Raw genomic sequence first — 7,090 nt, 5'->3', positions numbered from 1 at the left:
GAGTGCCATTAGCAATCGTTCCCTCATTCACACCTTCCACCTCTTAGTAATTCAACTTTTATTCATATTTGATAACTGGGAGGAATGTGTAGGGAGGAGTATTTTCTTAACTGTGCTGCACAGAAAGGAGAAACAGTACAGTAGGTAGAATAAAATTAGGTTCTCTCATAGATTTTTGAAAAATTGGAGAAAACAAAACCAATCACTAGGCTTCTTTCATCCCTCAGCATGGAGATGAGATTAGATTACAAGAGAAACAGTGATAACTAAGGTCAAGGTCCCTGAAAATCTTGAGTGGGAGTCCTCACGCCACAGCGATGGTCAGGCTAGGTCTGTCCTTCACTCCAGCCACCCGAGTCCCCGGCTTATTCTGCTGAACCATTTGACCTCAAAGTTTGTTATGAACACCTGAGTCCTGTAGTGTTAAGAGAGAGAACACCTCCTGGTACCAAGTTCTGTATGAACCTTGCTCAGTTCTGAGGAATGTTAGGCATTTCTTCATGATCCTCTGACAATTGCATGATTAGTGGAATAGCGTTTTGTATTTAGCATAGGTTTGCTAGAACAGAAACACTTCATACAATTATATACTTGATGATTTCAACACTCATAACAAGTAATGAAAGCAGTTTCTTTTTGGAGAATCAAAGATTCCTCTAGGAACATAATTTAAACCAATAGTCATGTTTTCAAAGTAGCCCATCATGGTTATTGTTTGTCTTGTCATGAATCTGTAGAATTCCTTGAAATTAATAAGGAAGAGAGATTGAGTTACGAATATGCAAGTGAATCTTTTATTATCAACTGTCTGGAAGTCCTAATTTCCAGGTTATTGAAAAACTTCTACAATGTATTATAACACACTTCAAGTGATATTTCTGTAAAATAAAGCTTCATGACGTCAGAGTGTGTAGGTGTCCGTGAATATACCTGAAAGGCAGACACCAGCTCAGCGCTGGCAGAGAACCGAGGGGAACCCCACACAGAGCGTGATCCTTTATCCACCCAGACCCCATCACCTCCTCATCTCAACCCTCCCACCCTGGACAGTGGTAGGGACTGCTCTGTCTAACCAGAACATCCCCGATGTTTTAGGAATCAGTGACGTTTGAAGATGTAGCGATCAACTTCACCCAGGAAGAGTGGGCCCTGCTGGACACATCCCAGAAAACCCTGTTCAGAAACGTGATGCTGGATAATATCACCCACCTGGTCTCCGTAGGTGAGTCTGTCAACACGGATGTACGTGCATGTGTGTTCACTGCATTCATTCACTCACCGAACAAGCATTTAGATCAGCTTCCCCGTGTCCCACTCCAAGTCCTTCCTGCTTCTTTGATAGTCCTCATAACTACTTAAAACGAAGACGTATCTTTTCACGGCACTTTTCATTGCTACACTGGAAAGTAATCTTGGCCACATTTCATACCTCTGTGGCTACTCAGTGTTTACACTCAGAACAGAACTGGGGATTCAATGGATATTTTAATGTATAAGTAAATGGATCAAATATTTTTAAAATGATTCTTTTGTTCTAGTCACTCCATGAAGGCTTGAGACCAGAGTCGTGTATATGACATAATTTTGATGATTCCTGTAAGGCGTATCCTTACTGGCTCCTGTTTGAAAGTAATATTCAGCCCACTGTAGAGTCTTTCAATCTTTCCCATTTGGAAAACACTGAGGATTCTGTAATCTCTCTTTGAACTTGTGCACAGGCATCAGCCACTAGAGGGCCTCACCGTGTTTGCTGCTGCTCTGGATTTCCTCCTGGTCTGCTGAAGGACCTTCACTGTTCTGTCTGTTGAAGATGTTGTTGCCTGCACTGACCTTCAATTATCTCTGTATTTCCCTCTTTCCCTTACCCTGGACTTGAGCACAGCAAAGGGTAATTATCCCAGACTCAAAATCCAACACTTTTTTTTCTTTTTCATATCAAACAGGGTATCAGATCAGCAAATCAGATGTGATTTCCCAGCTCGAACAAGGAAAAGAGCTGTGGAGTGAAGCAACAGGATGCTTCCAAGGCCAGAGTCCAGGTAAGAATCAGGGGCCTGTGCTTCACTGCAAGAAAGTTTCAGTCAGTGTGTTAAGTCCTTGGAAACACCAAATGAAAGTTTTATGATGTGAGTGATATGTTCTAAACTGGAAGTGAGGAACTGGGCTGAAATTCTTCATGTTGTTATCACTCTTTGCATCTAGCAATGAAAATTCATATTACTTCCTGCCATTTCTATTCTTTAAGGAAAAGGGTGCTTGTGGACTCACTGCAGTTAAACTTTCACATAGTGATTCTTGTCCTGATCGCCCCATTTAATGTGTTTTCCATCATTTGCTGACCCAATGTCTCTCCACCACATTACATTTTTATATTTTAATCCTGTTTTTCTCTAATAGACAATGACTTTTAAAGTATTTCTACTACCTTGAGTATTTCTTTATTATACACGCTCTCTCCATCAGAGTGCCAATTTTTGAAAGATACTCACATGGACCTTGGTGTTTGTTTACATTTTTATTTCCCTAATTTCATTTTAAAATTTATATTTTTTCCATTTCTTCAGGCAGTGAAAGTCCGCTTATACAACAAGAAATGATATTCATGCAACAAGTGTACAGGAAGCACATATCTCACACCATGTCAATGGTAAGTTTCATGGGTGGAACACCAGTCATCCAAATGAAAGACCTGGCAGTGAGATAAGTTGGTAATTGAGCAAAATTTCCTGTATGTAATTAAGTGGAGATTGAGCTCTTTCTGGGAATATTTTTGGATAGGCTGAAGTCAGTTGAAAAATTAATATGAGCACAAAACCACAACATGAGACCTAAGAAAAAGTCAGTTGCACAAATATTGCTCATCTCCTAGTCTTTAGAACAAACTGAAGCCTTCAAAATTAATCTGATATCTGGGTTGGGAAACTGTAAAAGAGAATGTTTGTGCTTGTAGAGGAGTAACACAACATGTGTATGCAACTGACACAGGAAACATTTTAACAAGAGACTATAACTGACTGATCCTATAGGGTGTAAATGTAGAGGAATGAGTGTCTGCGTAGACGTGGGCAACCAGAAACAGCCTCCTATCTTTTTCCCAAAGCAGGTTTCTCACACACAAGGGGATCCTCTTGGATGGACTGATTTGAGTGATGAATTTACTCCTAGATCTTCACCTCAACTTTCACCAATTCCTTTAGGAAGGAAAAGTAATGTCAGCAAACAGCATGGAAAATCACTTAGTCAAGGGTCATTCCTTGACAAACAGGACCACATTCACACTAGAGCTAAATCGTATGAATGTCCTCTATGTGGGAAAGTCTTTAGTAGATGCTCTACACTCATAAGACACAAGATGATTCACACTGGAGAGAAACCATTCAAATGCAATCTGTGTGGGAAAGTCTTCAATCAAAGTTCCTCCTTGAAACAACATGAGAAAACTCACACAGGAGAGAAGTGCTATGAATGTCATCAGTGTGGTAAAGCCTTTCTTCAAAGCTCTGGCCTTAGTTCGCACAAGAAAATCCACACTGGAGAGAAACCACACGTATGTCTTGAGTGTGGGAAGGCCTTCAGTCACAGTTCAGGGCTTAGTTCGCACAAGAGAATCCACACTGGAGAGAAACCACATGTATGCCTTCTGTGTGGGAAGGCCTTCAGTGAACATGCTAAACTGAGAGAACATGAGAGAACCCACACTGGAGAGAGGCCCTATGAATGTCAGTGGTGTGGGAAATGCTTCAGTCGAGGCTCTTCCCTGAGACGACATGAGGGAACTCAGCACTGGAGAGAAAGTCAAGAGGGCCCTCAGTATATGTCCTGACCTGAGATGACATGGCGTCATACATGTGAGGAATGTGGATGGAACACCAGCATAGCTTTAGCATTTAACCACACCAAGGTTCACACCCACTAAAGAAACTCTGTCTGTAATCAATATGGACACTTGTTCAGGCATCACACTCCTCAGTCCAGAAAGGCATCACCTGTGGATGTGGATCCATATGTGCCCTGTCACTGTGGCAAAGCCTTTAGTCATTGGCCTGACCTCAGGTAACTTAGCAGAACTCACTCTGTAAATACAATATGGGTATTTTTAGCAACAGCTCCCAACTCTAAAGACCCTAGAGGACTTGAGCAGGGGATAACCAACCCCTAGTTCTTCTTTGATAATTATTGTTCAACACGAGCCATCTTCAGGTAGAGAACCACTAAGACTGTAATGACTGTTAACAAACATTCAGCTGATCACCAGGCTTGATGTGCACGAGAAACTTGGCGAAAAAAATAAACACTAAAACAAGAACAAAGATGTGAACTCTTGAGAAATACCCAATTATGTTGAGCAACAACAAAGCATACTTATAAATAATTCATCCTGGAGAAGTGAATCAATGTAAAGTCATGAGAAATTCTTCATAGAGCAACCTCTCTGGACCACGTGTGCTCAGACTGTACAACACACCCTCAGTGTCGTGAAGGAAGGGAAGTCTTCAGTGATCACTTAATTCTTAGTCAACATTAAATTCTCTCACTGAGGATGTAGCAATCCTAAAAATCAAAGTGGAGCTACAGCTAGATTTCGTATCAGAAAAAACTGACCCTCTGAGTGGGAGGGGGAGCCTCTTAAAGAATCCTTTAACACACATTCAGGCAAACTGTGATTTGCAGAAATACCTCTTCATGAAAATGTGGCATAAAATGGAGAGTGAAGTGATCTAGCAATATAGGATGTAGAGTTTGGAAGAAATTAAAATTTGTGTATAGAATAATAGTTGCAAATATTCAAACAATAAAGTCTGTGGCTAAAGGAGCTAAGTATTGGTGTCTGGTTTTCTTTGTACCCCTGTAAGCACAGGGATTCAGGTCTGCACCCTCGGAAAGTGGGCGGAGACTCAGCCCCACTCTCTGAGTGTCCCCTTTCTCCATAGCTCTTTCCACACAACTCAGCTCCACTCATTCCAACGTCCCCCTAACCCCATCTACCCTTTCAGGCCCTGGTGGTGACACAGCTCTGATCATCAGCCCCACTGGTCATGTTTCCCAGAATGTCATGACCCTGGTCAGGCAAGGTTATGGGAAAGTCTCAAAGACACCTAGTCCTACACTTTTTGAGTTCCCTCAACATATTTCTGCAGATGGAAACCACCGGGGGCTAAAGAGACAGGCAACTCTGCCCTCCCAGACCTCAGAAATCTCTTGTTATTTTGTCCCAAAACCTCTGAATTGAGCTAAGTGGATGAAGAGTTCTTTCCATAATCATACTATCTTTTTCAGCTGATTCCTGAATTATGCACTCAGCAGTCTCACTGAAGAGGAACACATACCCCTGCATAAGCTCATGGAATAAATCTCCAGGAATGAAACTATCAGCGACAACACATTCCAGTTTTTAAAATAATTAGTGCAATATACTTTTCGCTAAGAAAAAAATGAATGTTCTTACAAGGCGGATCTCCCTACTTTGTCTGCAGGACTTGGAGTGTTATCCTTTGACACACATCAATATCGAACCTAAATCTCGAGGGAAATTCTACCAGGATATCCACTGGGATGACTTGTGTTCTCGTAGCACAAAGTAGCACAATTCCCAAACCACAGGCCTGAGGGTGAGGATGTTAAGGGGTGAGGCCTGTGCAGGTGCTGGGACGCCCAGGAAGGGTGATGTGCACACTCCCTTCCCAGAGGCGTGCACGTCCCACTGGGATTTATCTACGCTGACCTATACATGTGCCTGTGCTCGGCATTCCTAGCTGGACAAGGGATTTCAGAGCTGTTCCCCTACAATGGTGACCACAGGGGGGCAGCATCTCACAAGGTGTGTTTGGGGGCACCTTTGCAGCTTGTCTGAGTGGCAGAGGGGCCTGGAGTCGGGAAGAAACCTCTCTAAAGCTTAGTCACTGGGGGGAACTCAGGGCTCTCTTGGTTGGGCTGACCCAGGCTTCTTCACAGGTTCGGGTGCTGAGAGTGACAGGCCCACAGAGACAAAGTGAGAGGCAGAGGCAGAGAAACTCCCAGAGAGAGAGACAGAGACAGAGACAGAAGCAGCTGCAGGTCCAGTGGGCTCGGCTTAGAACTCCTACCACATAAGTTCTCCCACATTCTGTTGCTCAGAGCAAATGGCAGGCTGGCCAAATTCTGGGGGTGAAGAGAAAGGTCCAGCCCTTAATGAGAGAAGTGGCAAAGTCACACGGCAGACCCGTGGGCCCGAGAGGGTGGAAGGAATCTGTGGGGATTTGTTTCAATCGAACTCAAAAGGCTTAGATATGGGGTCAGATGTTTACACTTTAGTGATATATGATTCTCTAGTTTCCAAGATTTCTGCAGATTCCTCCCCCTCACACCACATCACGATCTCTTTCATCCCATGGCTCTGATGCAGAGTGGGAACCACTATTTTCTGAGCTGAGGCTATTCTCCTGGGACAGTATAAACCCCTTTCTCCATGAAGTTTTCTATTTTCTACCTTTCCTTCCAAAAACCCTCCCATAGGTTCGAGGCAGAAGACATCGACTGTAGCTCCTATTCAAACTGCTGCTGTCCCAGGAGAAAGACCCTCCTCCTAACCTTTAAATCACGGGGTTCTTTTTTAACATATGAAAATGGGATACATGTTTATTCTTCAAAGATACCTAGTGGGCTTCCCTGGTGGCGCAGTGGTTGAGAGTCCGCCTGCCAATGCAGGGGACACGGGTTCGTGCCCCGGTCCGAGAAGATCCCACATGCCGCGGAGCGACTGGGCCCGTGAGCCGTGGCCGCTGAGCCTGCGCGTCTGGAGCCTGTGCTCCGCAACGAGAGAGGCCACAACAGTGAGAGGCCTGCGTACCAAAAAAAAAAAAAAAAAAACCCCAAAAACCTAGGAATTCAGGAAACATTTTTTTCTAAAACTTGAAACTTTGAGCAAAGTATGGAATACCACAACGATTCCCCCTTTACTCTCAATCGCAATTTCTGTACGTGACTTCAATTTTCTATTCCTTTACTAGTGGAGGAGGGTCCTTCTCCCAGTGGGTCCACATTGTGACGTACTCCCTTTGCAGGACAACCAGGAGAAGAGGGTCTGGGGACTGGAAGTCAGTAAAAATGGAGG

This window comes from Lagenorhynchus albirostris, chromosome 21 (assembly GCF_949774975.1).
Source record: "Lagenorhynchus albirostris chromosome 21, mLagAlb1.1, whole genome shotgun sequence".
In the NCBI taxonomy this organism is placed as follows: domain Eukaryota; kingdom Metazoa; phylum Chordata; class Mammalia; order Artiodactyla; family Delphinidae; genus Lagenorhynchus; species Lagenorhynchus albirostris.
This window is presented reverse-complemented; position numbering follows the sequence as displayed.